This window comes from Neolamprologus multifasciatus, chromosome 5 (assembly GCF_963576455.1).
Source record: "Neolamprologus multifasciatus chromosome 5, fNeoMul1.2, whole genome shotgun sequence".
Lineage (NCBI taxonomy): Eukaryota > Metazoa > Chordata > Actinopteri > Cichliformes > Cichlidae > Neolamprologus > Neolamprologus multifasciatus.
Window position 1 is genome coordinate 5,300,422 of NC_140443.1, and position 18,859 is coordinate 5,319,280.

At 41.8% G+C, this 18,859-nt stretch overlaps 1 protein-coding gene across 2 annotated transcripts in view; it reads right to left on the reverse strand.

The window, feature by feature from the left end:
* The window catches only part of ppp1r16b (protein phosphatase 1, regulatory subunit 16B), a 108,092-nt gene extending 89,706 nt beyond the window's left edge, over positions 1-18,386 (reverse strand). Inside the window, exon 1 of one of the 2 annotated variants that reach the window (XM_085159517.1) lies at positions 18,216-18,386. The gene's annotated coding sequence lies outside the window, so the exon portion shown is untranslated. Of the gene's footprint in view, positions 1-15,057 lie in introns of both variants that reach the window. The other variant, XM_085159518.1, reaches the window with a different exon arrangement.
* Positions 18,387-18,859: the final 473 nt, after the last annotated feature.

Below are 18,859 nucleotides of genomic sequence, written 5' to 3' on the forward strand. Positions count from 1 at the left end.
CCAGTAAACAAAAAAAAAAAAAAGGCTGTGGCGGGACCTTGAAAAAGCTGTGCACAAACAAATGCCCTCAAATCTCGATGAACTGAAGCAACGCTAACAAAAACTAGGGCAAAATTCCTCCACAGTGATGTGAGAGGCTGATAAAGTTATAAAGAAAACAACATGGAGCCTACTAAGGGTACACAGCAGAACAAGGGCTATCAATCTGCTCTCCATGACAAGATGGAGCATGTCAGCCCTATCATGGAGAGGGAAATTTGTGACACTATGAGGTCATGTCAGAGGTATCTACGGTATGGGGAAATGACAGAAAGGCGGTATAAACAGACCTAGATCACAACAGAAGTGCAGGCCCACTCGAAAACTGCATTAGCTGACTTGTTGTGTGATGAATTTCAAACTGTCAGCCTCTTAACTTCTTGGTCTGAAGAACCATAGTTTAAAAATCATACAAAGTAATTTCTGAGACTGGTAGCTTAGTGTATATAGGCAGAAAACAGAAGACTACACTGGCTGGTACATCATCAGTTTTAGATAAATCCAAAAATAAACACAACTAACATCTTTTATTTAAAATGTGAGGCCACACAATTACAGCATGTACACTCAGTTAAACTTAAACCAGGAAGTTGGTCCTCGCAGACTTTGCTCTCCATCATTATGTTGTGTTTGAAAGGCTGGGAGGCTAGAAGATTCCATAAGCCTGTCACAGCGCAGTCCCTGGACTGTACAGTCTCTTTTTAATATAATTACTTTCTACTTCTAACAGAAACTGTCACTTTTTCCTAAGCAGGTAAAACTACTAGCCTGTAACAGCAATACTTCAATAAGTAATTCATAGCTGACTGGGTCCTTCCATGTCTGTTAAAGTTTGGCGAAAGTCGAGCTGTGATGTCTTGCAGCCATTAATTGCCGATTTGGACAGCGCTGGTTTGTTAGCGCTGTGCAGCTGAGACACCTGCGTGCAGCCAGGGAGGTTTATAGAGGTGCACGATACCTCGTGTTTCCGACCTCTTCAGCAGTGTTGTTTCTCTGATTGTTCTCTGCAAGTTAAGTACTGCAGTGTTATCATTAATGATGGAAAGGGATAGCCAACAACTATTAAATGAAAAAGGTGGCATCATCTGATAATTAAAAGACAGTGACACCAGCTTTTTAACTCATCTGACAGCATTTTAAAGCTTTACCCCAGAGGCCTCATTATCACACGCTACCAATTATTCTGAGCCCTTATCTAGTGTTGAAGAAACACGGCGCAAACGTCTAATGACACAGCACACGGCAATTAAAACAGGAAGCCGTTAGTTTTGACTGCAACACCAGGATTCGACACCTGACCTTTCTGACAAAACACACTCATTAACCGAAACACGACCCCTGGATGTGTCAAACTAAAGTCTATGTGGTCGAACTGACAAAAGGCAGGTCTGCTTTTCGACAGAGCCAGGAACACACGCACACAATCGCGCCTTCAGTGCAGTGGCAGGCACTGTGTCGTACTGCAGTTTTCAATTAACCGTGCAAGTACGAATACGATACGTCTACAATGTGCTGTCGTTCCACTTCCCCACAGATGTAGAAATAAACGCAGCCTAAAGACCGACGCTTTTTGGAAATTTTCTTTTTATGGGCTCTGATGCAACGAACCGATCTGTCCGTGTTTTATGTTGCGTTCTGTTCTGGGCGCCAGTCTCCACTCGCTCAGTAGCAACAGCAGCAGTTTCCTTTTTTCGCTGAAAACAGAGTAAAGAGGAAACCTTGTTACTCAGCAGCAGAAGAGAGAGCAGAGGAGTAGCAGCTGCTGCTGTACCTAAACAGATAAACAGAAAACCGAACAGGCACTGGTGAGATGCACACACGCGCTCAAACACGCACGCACGCACACGTGTGGTTGAAGACGCTGATGTTAATGGATGTTTGGAGTCAAGTACTGAAAACAGGTAGTCTCTCTCGGTTATAGCGGTGAGCTGAAACACCACAAAGAGACAACTAAAAGCTGAGACAGCTTTGATAAAGTTTTATCTGAGAAATGCATGAGTACAAAAACACACAAAAAAGACATTTTGTATAAGTAGACCTGGGTAATTTCATATTTTTTCAACATAAATGTGAATAATTTACTAAAATGTCTCTTGTTTGATGCCATTCAATCAGAATGAATATTAAAGTCTTTCAGTACAAAACATCAAAAACCCTTAATTTTAATAGTGTTCTTTAGAATAGAATAGAATAGAATAGAATAGAATAGCCTTTATTGTCATTGTACAAAGTACAACGAAATTGGAGTGCCACTCCCTTGGTGCAAAATGCAAAATAAATATAAATATAAAATATAAAAAGTACAATAAAACAACCGTAGTACTCAGACAATAATAAGTACAATATATACAGGATAGCAGCATAATATAATGATAGTATGAATAGCAGCATAATATAGTGACAATGGCAAGTATGGTATAGTTAAGCAGGTTTAATTGTTTTGTGCTTATTTACTACGGTGATAGCTCTGGGAAAGAAGCTATCCCTGAATCTGTTTGTCCTGGTTTTATGTGACCTGTACCGTCGGCCTGACGGTAATAGTTCAAACAGTTGATTACTGGGGTGAGAGTAGTCCTTAATGATATTGCCAGCTCTGCTGAGGTATCGGGAGTTTGCAAAAACTTTACTTTACTTTTTTTTTTTAAAACTGCCATCAGCAGTTTGATGAGATGCCATTTATATTACATTAAACTAGCAGCTGGTTGCTTAGCCTATCACAGACTCCAAAACAGGTAGTCTAGGTTTGTCTAAAACAGGGGTGGGGGAACTCCAGACCTCAAGGGCCAGCGTCTTGCAGGTTTTAGATGTGTCCTTGATCCAATACAGCTGATTTATAAGGCTAAATTACATCCTCAACATGTCTTGAAGTTCTCCAGAGGCCTGATAATGAATTCATCTTTTGATTCAGGTGTGTTGACACAGGGTGAGATCTAAAACCTGCAGGACACCGGCCATCGAGGCCGTGAGCTCCCCACCCCTGGTCTAAAAGGAATCTGCCCACAAGCTAGAATGTGCCATATCTTTCCTAGCACACACAACAACAACAACAACAAAACAGCAAAAAAATAAATAAAATAAAATAAAAACAGTAGCTGAAGCCCAGAAATGTCAGCCTTCAATAACAATTTGATAACAAAAAAGGGAACAACTTCAACAGAGTGCTTTTCAAAATATTCAAGAAAAAACATTCCTGTTGAAGGTGGAAAGTAGAAACTTGTTTCAATGGATGCGGCACAAACACACAATCAACAACCAGGATATGATGGCACGCGAGGAGGAGATAACCAGCAGCTGGTGATGAGGGGCCCAACAGTAAACAAACGAGTCAACGGAGCATCGCTGGAGCTCTCACGTCCTGCACTCCATATGATAGAAAGAGCAAACGGTGCCAATGTGGTTAAATGGTACGACTACCTGATTGCGTTAAAAGAAGTAGCGAATAATACTATTTTTAGCTTTAAAAAAACAAAAAACAAACCTAAGGCTGGAGAGGATGTGACATCAAAAGCAATAGACAGCAAATCAGCAAAATGCCTTACCACCTAAATGCCTGTGTAGTTTCAGATCTGCACCACTAGGTGACTGGATCCTAGTGGCGACTTTAGAGACCTACCAGATACATTTTCATTCATGTGACAATATTGTGCATCCTCCTGATAAGTTACAAGTTATTTTAGTGACTGTTAAACTGAAATGTTAAGCAGTTCTATTATACTTTTCCTTAAAACTTCCAAGGCTATTTTTGCGCTTACATATAACTTATACTGTGTAACTACTATTGCACTTTAATGCAGCTGCTGGTGGCGCCTCGTGGCAATAGATTAACACTTTGAATTAAGCATTCTGTCATCGGTGACAGTAGCTCATTGGGGAAGACCGATAGAAAATGCCCTTCACTTTCATCACACAATTCATCCTAAAAATCATTACAGTAAATTTCCTTGAAATATCCCATCATAGAATTTTGAGGGTATTTTTCGCTCCATCTCTCCTACAAGCACCTCTAAAGCCCATTAATTCACACGCCATGCTTAGCTACAAGAACATTTCTTTATTTACATATCATCTAAAACTGGTGATGTAAACTACGAACTATCAAAGTAAGCAAACGAGTCTGCTAATCCCATCAGACATGCTTGCAAACGTGCTAATGGTCGGTCTTTTAGATAATTTAACTAAAGTCAATTGTATTCATGTAGTGACAAATCACGACAGCCATCGCTTCAACCCTACAGTAATATTACAATCCGACGAACCCCTATGAGCAAGCATTTGATGAGGGCGGGAAGAAAAAAACTCCCTTTTAACAGGAAGAAACATCTGACAAAAGCAGGGTCTGGGAGAGAAAGGACTAGAGACACACTGTGGAAGCTTAAAAACTAACATTCAATACAACATCTAAATATGGAAAACAAATTGTAGAGAGGTGAAGAAGACAAAGCTCAAATGGTTGTTTTATTTATTTTAGTTTCTGTGGGAGTGCTCCGACTGGTTTCCCATGTGATACCTCTCCATCCTCTTTCTTTTTCTCTTCCTTTCTCGGCCTATTGTGTCTTCCTTCATCCCTCTCTCCCTCAGCGCCCTCTAAAAGGACGATTTTATTCTGTCTGATTACTTGTCCTAGTTGGCGCTGGGCGTGCTGCTGGGGAGAGAATTTATTTCCTCTGGTGAAGCCTTGATTTCAAGCACTTAGGTCAACTTGATTCTGGGTCATTGTCTCCCTTGCCGTAATGAACCAGGGCACAGGTAGAAAGCCCGCTGCATATCGACAAAAGCAAGGAGTTGATGTGCCACAGGATGCCTCAACTGACCGTCTGCACCCAGAAGTAGATTAAAAACCTCTCTCGTGCCTGTGGTTTTAATGCTCAAAAGCAATTCGATTTCCTACTTCAAAAAAAAAAAAAACATGTGACGCAATAAGCTCAAGTCAACTCATAAGCACACCAGTTACATTAGCTTACGTCAACATAAGCTGTTTACTTTATGTTTGTAAGTACCGAGCCAGCAATCTTGCAGTAAATCTGTGTTTCTCTGGCAGAGCTGATCCTGCAGGGACCTACTGACCAACATATTTATGGCTGCATCAAAACACTGCTGGCCCTACAGTCGTGCAGAGTGTAAGTCCTGTTAATTTAATTCATGGTCCTGCCTGAAAAAACTAGCTCAACACTGCATCAACAGTCCCACGGTTATAGCATCTTCAATTCTGCATTTCGGCAGCTGGGACGTGCCTCACATCACTTCGCATCATTTTCAAGGAGAACAATAAATAATTTTGCTTTTGCATTTTAAAATGTAATGTACGGACAGTGTACAGTCTCAGTTCAACAGTTCTGAAGGAAAAAGGAGTTCCAACCCCTTGTAGCATGTAGATTTTATAGATTTTTAGAACATTATACATATTTAAAAACTAAATAATTGTTTCCTTAAACTTCTTTTACATTGGTTGCTTCCACAAGTTTTTTTTTCTTCCTGTTTTTTCTTGGTTTGAGTGAAGGGAGAAGACGCTCTTTACTTCATCCCAACATTTAAAGAAGTTTAAAAAGGACAAGACGCGTTACACTCCATACTGCCTGTGACGGTTTGACAGCCTTCTCTAAGGAAGCACGCAGATGTCACCAGTCATCGTTCAGACAGGCATCCAAATAGTGCACCTAAACTTCAAAAAGCAACAACTTAAATGTACAACAAAATCTGCATGGGCATGAAGTCTCTCGAAACTTCAGCCAGGCTGAGTTGTACCATTCATTTTCTTTCCTTTTTGTGATGTGAATAAAAAGTGGAAGGAAAGAAGAGCTAGAAAAACACTTTGTTTGCTCTTCACGGGTTTCTTGTGGTTGGTATCGAGAATGAGTTTTCTCACTTCTAACTCATTTGTTTTCCTCTCTAAATTGTGTATTTACCCAAAATAGAAGATGGGCAATGATGTAAATAAACAGGTAAACTAAAAGCAGGTGTACTACGAACACGTGGAAAGAATAACCAACGCAAAGTTATGTTGAAGTATAAGAGTTGTGCAAAAATGCCACAAAATGACGTGTTTAACCAATGAGCTAAATTGCACAATGTGCAATGTGTTGTTTGTTTTTTAGTCATAAATCCAGCCCTTCTTGTTTACTTCACAATATAAAGAAAGCTTGATACATGTTGAGGAAAGATGGAGTCAAACTTTCTGTTCATTTGAAGTATTTATACATACAAAAAAATGAGTTTAGTTTTGGTTTATGCACAATCTTCTGCCGTGCACAGCAGCTCTACTGGTTTACATTTGAGGTTGGACTGCCAATCAGAGACATGCTTCCAGGATCTGTCCGTCTTCCTGACTTCTGATCACTTCACTGGGAAACATGTACAATCTGACTAAAGTGGATCTGACTATTCTAGGTGTCCAGTGTGTCAGCATAGCAGATATTTAGCAAGAAGACCATTTTTAAAACTTTTTGAAGGAGGGACGCCACAAAATTCCTCCATGCAGGAGAAATCCCACATTTCCAGAAGCCATCTTTGCCCACTTTAATCTGGTAGTATGTGCTTTAGTTTGTTATCTGCTTTACGTAGAGGCAGGGGTTCGTTAGAACACAAGGTTGAAGGTTGGGGGTGTATTAAGATTAGCAGCAATCTTCCTCCAAGGTTTTAATGAGGACAAAAGCACTGACGGTTCCAGTCATAGGATAGAGAAGGGCAGACACAAACGTCTGTTCACCTTGGACTGATATCATTTTCACTTCTCTTCTTGAAGCATTTGGTCTATAAAATTAGTACTAAAAAAAAAGCTAATTTGTTTGACTTACCATAAAGCGCAGAACTATTTAAAACACAGGGAAAAAACTCCACATTCAAGAGGCTGCATACAAAAACAGTTTGATATATTTTTGGCTTGAAAATACCATTAATCAATTATAAAAAATCATCCTGAGTCTTCTGCTAATCAACACAAATTGAAGGCACTAATCAATAAATGGAGCCTTTCATGTCTAAATGCATTTCCTTCCTCATAAAATAGTTAGTTTTCAAAGTTGTCCTGTACTCATTACATCCAAAGTGCACAAGCTTGGGGTCTTTCACTGGGTCGGCCATTGAAGGTTCATTTGCATCAGCAGTCAATTAGCGTAATAGCATGAATTTCCATTGCCTCATTCACAAGAGACAAACAGAGAACATAAATGTCAGGAGGGCTACGAGTGGTCAAAAACTTCACAGGATGCGATTTCAATTTGTCATTATTGTCAGACGAGACATATTTCATGTCTTACAAAAATATCTTAATATATTTAACACAGCTGTCATTTCTATACACACCGGGGGACCCACAGCAGGTGTGAACTCCTGGTTTTTGCAGGTAATTTAACAGATTTTTTGCAAGTTCCCTGCGTATAAGAGGCTTAAGTCCTCTGATCTAGTGTGAGTCATCTGTATTCCTGTCTTATAGTCCATTAAGCAAACTTTGAAGGAGTATAATTCACCTCCTCTCACCAGCGGGCACTTTGCAGTAAAGATTCATGTCCCTGCCACGTCCAAAAAAACACTTTAATTATTCTCCTTTCTCTGCTTTGTTGTTATGTGCATCTGTAGGCTGCATTTGCTTGTCATCTTCGTTAATGCGTGACGGCCCTTTTCATTCTTTGAGACGCTCCTTTAGTACAAATGTACAGCTTTTATTTCACCTGCCCACACGAGCCCATTGCTTTCTGTTACATCAGTATAAAAGCATGCAGGTTTAGAGCTTTAAAAGAAGAGAGAGACCCACAGCATACACCTGGGGTTTTTAGCTTTCCTTTAGAAAACATCACACTGCTCCTCTTTCCCTCAAGTTCTGAGTTGGGCGCGTATCTGAAACTTTCTGTAGGACCACATTTTTCTAGTGTGGGGGCGTCTCACAAAAGGCCTCGCGCCAAAGCAAAGGAAAGCTTGACCTGCAGCGTCTCCACACGACAAGCGCCCGCTGTCCGCTCCGGATCCTGGGTGGAGTTACTCGTCAATGCGCCGCACACTAACGCGAGCAATTTGTGTTTATTTTAGAAGCATCTTTTTGTTTATTTATATAAGGGTTTGACCACGACACGCCCTGGCCTCAAGGGTCTATAACCCACCCTGCTGCAGTCAGTGTGCTCTATCTCCAGGCAGATTCAGGAAATATCTTCTGCTCTTTAGGTTTTTGTCGCTGCAAGATTTTCCCTCCTATTCTTTCTTTCCTCTCTGCCTTACATTCGAGTCATTTCACTGCTTAATAATGGTTTGAGTCCCCAGCTAAAACCCAGCCAGAGTAAACAAGGGTTAGAGTCAGCCAGCCTGCAGTAAGTGTCACTTCTAATCCACTACTAAACCAAGATGGGTACGCAGTGAGCCTGCACCGTGCCAGTAACCGCGGGCAGAGCGAGAGTCAGAGATTACGTGCCGATGTCTCATTTTACTTTTCTACAAAGCAAATATTCGTCTGTACTTGTTAGATTCAGAAAAGCAGAAAAAGAGAAGAGCGCCACAATCTGTTCTTTAGGATTGATATGTTTATTGATTAGCATTCAAATATCTCAGTGAAGACAGAACAAAGATTTACCACAAAGCAAGAAAGCATGAGACAAGGCTAATCAAAAGGTATTGGCTGAAGCATTTGCTTATTACGCCAACCCTTTTAACAAAAGATCTTTTAGCATGCAGCTCCTGTACACAGGGCTCGAAGCAAATAATAAAATTCAATTCAATTCAATTTCATTTATATAGCGCCAAATCACAACAAATGTCGCCTCAAGGCGCTTCGTAGATACAGAGAGAAAAGCCCAACAATCATATGACCCCCTATGAGCAGCACTTTGGCGACAGTGGGAAGGAAAAACTCCCTTTTAACAGGAAGAAACCTCCGGCAGAACCCGGCTCAGGGAGGGGCGGGGCCATCTGCTGCGACCGGTTGGGGTGAGAGAAGGCAAACAAAGCAAAAACAAAACAAACAAACAAACAAACAAGAAAAAACACCACCACCTTAGTAAGTAACTACATCAAAGCAAAAGAATCAAGAGGTTTTCTGTTTTTTGTTTTTGTTTTTTTTTTTGCTCTTTTCATTCTTGATATATATATTTTTCTAATACTCTATTTTTAAACATATTTTTAAACAAGGAAAATGAACTACACCTTTTTAAATCACTGTCATAACTATTCCACCGGTTAACTCCTCTAACAGAAACACATCTCTGCTTTATATTTGTCCTTATCTTGTTTTTTTTAAAGAAATCTGTTCCCCTTAAGTCATATTGACTCTCTCTGACTTTGAACAGCTTCTGAGTACAATCTGTTCTTCCTGCTGGGCAATTTGATGCTCCTCCGTGAGTGAAAGGTGAATGAGCATATGCGTCATTTGAGGGTTTCTTAAAGGATAATTCCACTTTATTTCCACCCGGTGTACTTCCTGTTCATGTGGATGTTTCAGCCTAATGGTTCACGCCAACTTTGCCCCCCTACTCTGGAGATTTGCAGAAATGTGAAGGCAAATAGCACATCCGACCAACAAAATGTACCATTGATAACAATATTATTCTTTATGGCAATAACAATATGGCTTTTGATAAATAGAAAAACACCAACATATGAATATTAAATGTGTTTCTTAGTGATAGGGGCTAAGGTTGTATTTGGTGAGAGAATAGAGATATAGTGGAAGGGGTTCTTACTTCTGACCTGTTATGGCCACTCTTTGTGTTACAGGTACACTCTGATACTTTGATTACTTTAAAAAAGAAAAATAATAATGGAAAAAGACTATAAAGTGAAGTTAAAGTCAAGTAAAGTAAAATTAAATTTAGTTGCTAGAGCAGCAACAGGAAATCACAGCAGCTGAGTCAAAAAAACAGAAAATATCTCACAGGAACAAATGAAAATGGTCCTTAAAGTAAAAAAGGACTATTTCAGAAGCAGAACCTCTGCAGTGTCTGCTCTGTAGTAATCGTGGTAAAGAGAAACGTGAGCACACAAGGGAGGCTTCTAATGTACTGGGCAGTTCACTCCCACAGTGATCATCTCGATGAGCTGTTAATCACGGCCAGATGAATACGCAAATACAAGCGGAAGAAGTACACTTCCCTCGACCGCTGTCTGGGCTCACCCTTAGAGACAGGATGAGGAGTTTGGTCATTCAGGAGAGACTCAGAGTAGAGCTAGTCCTAAATGCTGAAAGGAGCCACTGAGTGGGTTCAGGCATTTCAAGAACATGTCCCCTGGATGCCTCCAAGGTGAAGTGTTTCCCACAATTACTACCAAGAGGAGACCCCAAGGTAGAGCCAGGACACGCTAGAGAGATTAAATCTCTCTGTCGGCTGGCTTGGAAACACCTTGGTATTCCCCAAAAGACCCAGAGGATGTGGCTGGAGGAGAGGAAGGCCTGGGCATCTCTGCTTAGATCACTGCCCCAAATACCAACCAACCAACCAATACTGAGGGTTGGTATATACTTCAGTTGCTTATATTCATAGCACAAGACAAAAGGAAAGATAGAAATTGTTATTACCGTATTTCCCGGACTACAAAGCGCACCTGAATATTAGCCGCACAAGCTAAAATCAGGGGAAAATCCTGTTTTGTACATACATTAGCCGCACCTGACTAAAAGCCGCAGGTGTTTCAATGTTGACTTATCATATGTAAGAGAATATGCACCAAGGGAATTGTCAGGAAAGAGATGGCTGTTTGGAGACACGCCCCTTTTATTAATATTTTGAAAAACAAGTTACGGGTACATATTTGCATAACTTTTTAGGTATATGTACAAGTGGCGGTAAATACAAGTATGAAACATGTACTGTGCTTCATAAACGAGTAACAAATGTAGTACATAACAATAACCTACAGCACACCAGAAAAATAGATTGGGACTACCTTTTAGGCTCAGGTGCAGTGACACGGCTTTAACAAGAAGAAAAGTCAGTCATTCACCACCATCTTTCTCTTCTTCCTGCGCACTAAAACCACCAAAGTCCTCTTCTCCAGTGTCGGAATCGAACAGGCTCAGGATGGCTTCGTCATCCACTCTCCGCTTCTCTCCTTCGTTGTCACTTTTAAAACCAAACAAATCCTCGTTGTCAGTGTCAGAGTCGAACACCCTCTGAAGGGCCGTGGCGGTGTCTCCATCATGCAGCAGTCCAGCCCTTCGAAATCCGTTGGTGATCGTGGATGTTTTCACACTTTTCCACGCTGTCAGAATCCACTGGTGGAGTTGAGCATAACTTGCTTTTCGCAAGTTTATCGCCGCTCATCATCCACGCCTCCCGCTGAACGCGTAGCGCTACTTTGAAGTTTGTTTTTCGCGCTACTTCGTACGGCACTACGTTGCCTGGCGGACGGACATGTGACCAACATACCACTCTTGAACCCCGATCCTTCCGCCAGGCAACGTAGTGCCGGAGAACAGCGGAACAAACAAAACAAATCGTCTTACGATATCACAAAAATCATGGACAATCCTTAGAAAAGCCGCAACTGACTAAAAGCCGCAGGGTTCAAAGCTTGTGCAAAAAGTAGCGGCTTACAGCCCGACAATTACGGTACATTATGATAAATAAGAAAGGTAAAAACCTTTATGAAAGAGTAAATGATACCACAGACTGGAACAAAAGCAAATAATTTTTTAGAAAAAACAATTATAACACTAGCAGTCTAAATTTGTCACGTTAATGTTAGAAAATGTTGTGTTTTCTTAATCACGCTCACTTGTCTGTATGGAATTATTGCAATTGTTTTTTTACTTGTGTTGTATTTGTTTTAATCTCAATGAAACTTGCCCCACATAATTATGGAATAAGCATGCCACTCTTTACATTAAAGTAAGTTAAGAATGAACGAATTGTAATAAAAATTTGCAACATCAAAAAAATCATTTTAAAAGAAACACAAATCAAAGACACTTTGAGACAACTTCGAGATAAGGCAGGAAAACATAAAAACATCCTTAGAGGAGGTAATTAGATAGCTGGAGGACTACAGCCCTGCAGCGACTGTGAACCACAGCAGAAGAGAAATGACCACATCCCTTTAACTGTGGTACCGCTCTACTCCCTGTCCTTTCTGGAGATAAATGCTGCAAGTGTTGTGTATCAGCAAGGACATGTAGATCATCATCATGTCTAGACACTGATGCACTTTTAAAACATTTGGTCTCTTGTGAGGTTTACTAAAAAGAAGCTTTCAGATAAACTTGTGCTCACTCATCAATTTTTAAAGAGATACAGATGCAAACATTTTGAAGAGATCCTACAGTTAAGGAATCAAAGCTACAGAGAATCAGTTAGCACTATTTTTAAGCTCACAGAACACCAACGGGCAATATATATATATATATGTGTGTGATTTGAGCACAGTTGCTCATAAAATAAAGGAAAAAGAAAAAGGGGACAAACTTGGAGATGCATCTACGGTCATGCAAGCTCAACGCATAAGAAACCACGCAAGAGTTCAAACCACAACTCACTCACACACACACACGATTACTGTGCAACTGCAGCCTTGGCACGACCAGGCACGACCAAGCACCAGAGCATGCGGTCAATTTTAGACCAATGGGTGCAGGGCACAGACAGAGAAGCAAGACAGAGCAAAGCAGACATTAAAGGGACCATCTCCAACAGTGCAGGGAGAATTCATAAAAACAAGCCATCAAAAAGCAGGGATGCACACACACACACCCAAGGATGGTTTCAACAACACTTTCAATGTTGGCTGAATTTTCCCTTTGAAGTGCAACAGCTGTGGTCGTCTAATCTAAGAGCCATTCTGCTCATCAGGAGAGCAGAATAAAAGCACGACACTCTGTGAACAGCGACTATTTTACAGCCTTCACCTGAGAGTCTTTTTACTACTGCCTGGTATCTCTAGGTTATAGATACAATGCCGTCAATAGAGTACAAAACAATCCAAGAATTTCATGTGTATACGAAGAGGCATATGTTGAACTCAAAGAAAACCAGAGAGGCTCAGTGTGCTTCACACAACAATGTGAGGAAAAAACCTTTACAATCCCCCCCTCAGTCAAATGCCTTCCTGAGCACAGTGCAAGCCTCAAACTCTATGAGCTCACTTCCTGTTCACTAGCTTGCTTGACTGACTACTCTGGCGTGTCTGTCTCTGCAGAAAAAAAGCACATAGAGAAATAGGCTGAAAGGTGTATATTTATAGCAGGGGGTTATAAAAAAAAAAAGCCAAAACCCTAAATCCTTACAGACACTCTATAAGCATGAAAGCCTTTAAAGATGTGTTGTTTTTGCTTTAACGGCAACAGCAGAAAAGTTCAAATAGAACCTTTAGCTCTGCTATAAGAACATCAATGACGAGTGTTAAGGGCATCTACCTCTTCAAAGTCATGCAGGTCCCCCTCCATGATATTCAGAAAATACAGCAGAGGAGCGAGACCAACAAGTGTAGGAGATGAGGCCCTGTGGTTAGTGTGTGACAGAGGGAGGGTCAGGGGGTACAATGTAGCCTGGGCAGAGACGTAGAGCTGCTAGTCAAAGCTAACCAGCCATGAGAAGCTGTCAGACTCGCTGTGAGGGGACTCTGGTTGAGCTTTGACAGTCACTAGAAACACAATTATGGCCCTTTCAAAAGCTCACTATGCGGGAGCAGCACTGTCCCGAAAGCCATTTTGCCGGCCTTTGGTGCAAGTGCCGGGGACTCAAAATCACCTTACACAACAAAACAAGTTAACGACCGTGGCTGCAGACGTACAATGACAACTGAGAGAGAAACTTAGACACCAAAGAATGTGTCATACTTTCTCTTCCATTCAGCTGAGCACTCTGTCAGAGGTAAAAGCTCGCTGTTCGCTCACTTGCTGGAAAGAGTAGAGTCAGAGGGAGAGCTGTACCTGCGCCGGGAGAGCAAGACCTCGTTGAGGAAAAAAAAAAGGTAATGTCAGTACAAAGGAGTACATGTTTCTCTGAAGCTTTTTCTGAGAGAGAGAGCGAGAGAAGAAGAAAAAAAAGTTGCTAAATGCAGCGAGAAGGTGGCGGTGCAACTGTCATTTGAGTTCTCAGTAAGGATGGAAAAGTGATCCATTTACACCGCTGTCCCCATGCTGGGACATTAAGCGGTGTGCAACTGTCTTATTGATCAGCAGCTTAGAGGCACATCACAGCTCTCTGCACCCGAACTGTCGACTTTACCGTTACCGAAATGGAACGAAAAAGCAGGTTCAATTCAGGTGGCATCTTAAAAAAACAATTACATTGGAGTTGCTGGTTTTTAAGTGGACAGTGACCATTTGCAGATTAAATGCTCTGCAGCCAAACCTCCACCCACCGAGCAGACTGATTAGGGCTGCGTGGTGCTAAAGAAGCTAACGCGCATCTCTGCAAAGCACTGATGTTTGTGGTTTTATCCTCTCAGTGAGCGGTCGCATGGGTGGGTGGGGGGGTTAAGCTATCCTAGCATCAGTCAGCAGGGGATCCGCCATTACTCCCACTGATCACTTAAGTATTTACTCAGCTGAAGCCCACCACATCACAGACGGTCCGGAGGAGAGTATAAATTAGATGAATACATGCAGAAACGCCACACAAGTGAAAATGTGCGATGATGAAAGACAGATGAAGAATTATTAAATCATACTGAATACAATTAGCAATCATGCAGTTATTTTAAAGCCAACCTGTTTGAATGATTTCCTGTTTTCTTAGATTGGAAAATAAGAATCTGAATTCTGGCCTGTTGGTTGGACAAAACCAAACATTTTACTACATTATGTCAGAATTTGGAAAATTGTGACGGGCATTTTTTATTCTTACATGATCAATCAAAATAGGTCATGCGTAAGCTCAAAGCAGATAATAAACTATGAACGCAGGACCTTCTGCTTCACATCTTACTCTGCTCTTCTGACCAGTGAGCATAGTGTTTGCATTGGTATATTTGGGCTTGTTGGATTTTCCCCGCCTTACAAGAAACCATAGCAAAGTGAAAAGTTCCAAGTTTACAAAATCACCTACAGATTTAGAGCAGAGCAAACAAATTAGAGGTCTGAAAGTGCACTTAAAGCAAATTTACCTGACCAGCATTCCTTCCCTGGTGATTTAGACCCGACCGCAAAATAAAAGCATTCACACTCAAGCCCACTTTCAAGTCAACCTGAAGACAGCAACAAAAATCAACAAATCTACACCTTAGGAGACGGCTGTGGACTTTGAGGACCTCTAAGTAGGCTTGATAGCTGCCCTGCCATTTGCCTGTCTTAGTATTAAGACCATAGATTAGCAGTCAGTGCCTGCTCCTAGCTGTAATCAGAGCGCTGATCTACTATAATTGCTTATCCATCGTAAGAAAGCACACTGGTTTGGGGTGCAGCTCAGATAAGACCTGTTTAGCAACGAGCGGCTGAGAAACAAATTTCCAATTTATACAAAGAAACAGACGTTTTATTTCACGCTTCTGCTGACCCGCTTTGATGCCCCGTTTCACTGCAGGCCCTATTTAAGTATCAAGCGAGGCCAGTGTTTCAGCGTCCCTCCAGGGCTGATTCTGTTTCAATATTTTATGAGCAACAGTCAAATCACCGTGTTGGAATAATTAAACATCAGTTAGGGCACAAAGCTGCAGAGGATATATGGAGGCAGCTCTTCAGTGAGGAGGGAGTAGCGAAGCATAGCAATGGGGCTCCTTAGAGATCAGAGACGACTCACTCAGACACTCACAGGAATATAATTTTGCCATTACTCTGTATAACTGCTGTTGGTAATGTGGACGAGTGCCATGTTAATGTGCCTGTGTGGGTTTGTGTGTGAGCTAAACAATAACGGCAGGCAGACGCCGCGATATTACGCTTGAATGTGGCATCAGTTACCGCGCATAACTTCAGAGAGAGAAATTCATTATCAGCACAGTTTCCATTTCGATCTAATCCAACATAGAGGCAGTTTGCAGTTACAGTACATTTACAAGGCTTCAACATTTTCTGGGGATTTCACTGTATTTTTCAGTTTATTGTATCCCTAATAGTTGTCAGTTGCTTGTTTTTCACAGCTAAAGTTGAACTTTTACACTAAAATCAGTTCACAGCCACATGTTACATGTTTCAAAGATATAGACTTTACATCTTAGCGCTTCGCTTAAAGTCCAACCAGTTTAACCTTTGACCTGTGTGACCTATTAATCAGCAGCTGATGGGATGACAGTCGCTGTTACCTGAAATAACAACAGCTGGGGGTTGAGTTTATCTGTTCGATTGATTATCGTCATTATTACTCAAAACAGTATGGCCAAATTTGCATTAAAGGCACAGCTTGCCCCCCAATTTAGAAGTGATAAACTTTTGGAGTCGCCTCATATATTCACAAATACAAACTTTTTTCTTCAAGAAAATATTGCAAACTAATCTGGATCCAGATATCCTTCGAATCCAGCAACGAAACTTTGCAGAGGAATGTCGTCTAACTGCTCTTTATTTCTGATCCCTCCTGGGGCCTCCCTGCTACCTATTACACAAGGGTTGCACCCTCAAGTTTATTATATTTCTATCTGCATTGCAGAGCAGAGTGAGCTCAGCTGGTACAGTTGACCTCTGGTAGTCAGTGGTTATCTAGTTAAGCACCAACTTGCACAGTATATTTAGCAGCAGCACAATCCGGACTCCCGTTTGTGATGCACACCTGCAGGAGTCCAAGATTTGGGTGTTGATGTTTCGCGTGTACAGACACGCTTCGTCGCTCTTGTGTTGTCGCATGCATGTACAGCAGACGTGCACGCAGTATAGCAGAGTGAACCGTCACTCCCCAACATGAGCCAACAGCCAGTGCAGATGCTGAGAGGAACAGCAGGCGCAAAGCGTTCAGGATGTCTCCACACATCAAAGATGTAAAGGTAACACAGCGAGGCAAGAAGCCCACCTGTCTTAGCAACGGGTACACCTGGCACAAAATGCTGATGATGATGTTTGGTGCACATCTCTGGAAGCAGCACATTAGGACATTAGGACACTACTGATGTCATCACAGCACTGGGAGGGTCAAACAGATGTTTAATGTGGCCTGATGTGCACAGAACGGGTTGTAGTCATGACATAAAAATAGCAGCCATTTTGAAACGTTTTAGTCACTTATGTTAGAAAAAAAAAGCCAACATATTTGCCAGTTAAAGCTGCTTACATGAGAATTTCAAGCTCTTTTCTGTTTGAGGTCATTGTGAAGTGAATCTCTTTAGACTGTTGGATGAATTTAGGGATTTGGGGGTGTGGGCGGGTGCATTATGACATGATAAAGGCAGTATTTAGGGGAGTATAAGCTAATGTTCATACCCTGGTTGAATATATTTGACCAAATCCTTTAATGGATAAAGTGATTATCAAACAAATCAGCAATGAAAAGTACTGTTTGTGATTTTAAGCCGCCATATTTTGAGACTTTGAGCCAGGAATGTTGGCTGATTTTGGCTTTTGCTGGTTATTGTGCAGGATTTTGCACTGCTGACGGACAAAAAGGGGCAGTTTGCACATTTAATATAACATTTAGGGTCGTTTTTTAAGTACATCTTTATTATACTCATACATATATGGGTTACATATAAGACTAATCAGTTCAAATCACATAAAGGGGAGGAATAAGTGAGCATGCTACAGTCCCAATAAAGCGGAAACTGTATGAGTGCACATACGAAAATGTCCTATATAAAAGTTAAGACGAAGACTCTGCTCGTCGGCACGTAAAGCCTGAACATCAGTCCGTTCAGCCTGGATTGTGGGAGTCTCAAACTCACAAAGTAAATGCAAAATAAACATCTGCAGCTTCGCCCGCTGCAAACAGTCCCGGTGTCCCAGCAGAAGCCAGCCAGCACTCCCGGACCAAAGGAGGGGGAAGACCCATGCGTGTCACCGCAGCGCTGTTATACCAACATCCATGAGGAGATGTTAAAGCCGCTCAACCCGTGTTGTTGTGTTTACTGGCGCCAGCAGCGGAAACGACGCTTTTCACCGGTTTAATTACAGCTCAGTAAAGCGTCTGGTGACCCGCTAAAGGCGGTAAAGTGCGCTAGCTCGGAGTGCTCCAACAGTAGCCGGACATGCCTCTCCTCCTGCCTGTCTACTGCCCCCTTTTCCTCCACGGGGGAAAAAAAATTCCCTTCTTCCATCTTCTGGTTTAGTTTCAAGCGGTCCACGGCAAACACACCCGAAATTAGAAAGAGAGCTGGCAACATGTGTGGATGTTTGCACTCACCTCAGTCCGGGGTGTTCACACTGAGCAGAGGGTCCACTGTGATATCCAGGAGGTTTAAAGTTGTCCCGTTAGTAAAGACACAGCAGCTGGTGTGAGGAGCTCTGAGTGTGTGTGTCTCTGTTTGTGTGTGTGTGAGTCTGCAGAGTCCCTCTCTCTCTCGCTCCCTCTCTGTGCTTCAACACCAAGTCACTCCTTGAGGGCGGAGCTAAGAAGGAGGCGGAGACTGAAGCACGGATGGAGCCACGGTGGATGGCAGTGGTGCACGGAGTGGTGGCCCGCGGAGGCACCCTTTCACATACATTACCGGTTTTCTCCATCGCTTTGGTGCAAATGTCACTGCAGGAACAGTTAAAAGGTTTTTCACATGTGTGCAACTATGCAAGGGCAGTCAATCAGGGGCGTTTTCAGGATTTTCTAAATGGGGTGGCACAGGAGGGGACCATGAAGACAGCGGAAAAGGGGGGGAAGGGCGCATGAAACCAAAATGCTGGGTCAGTAATATTTGATAAGTGTAGATAACTGCTGTAAAAACCACAAATTCTCAAGATATTCCACAGCCCAGCGTCCTATAGCAGATTTATTATGTGTATAAGTGGAGCTGTAAAAGAATTTAAACATAACCTTGTGATGAACAGTTTTATAAA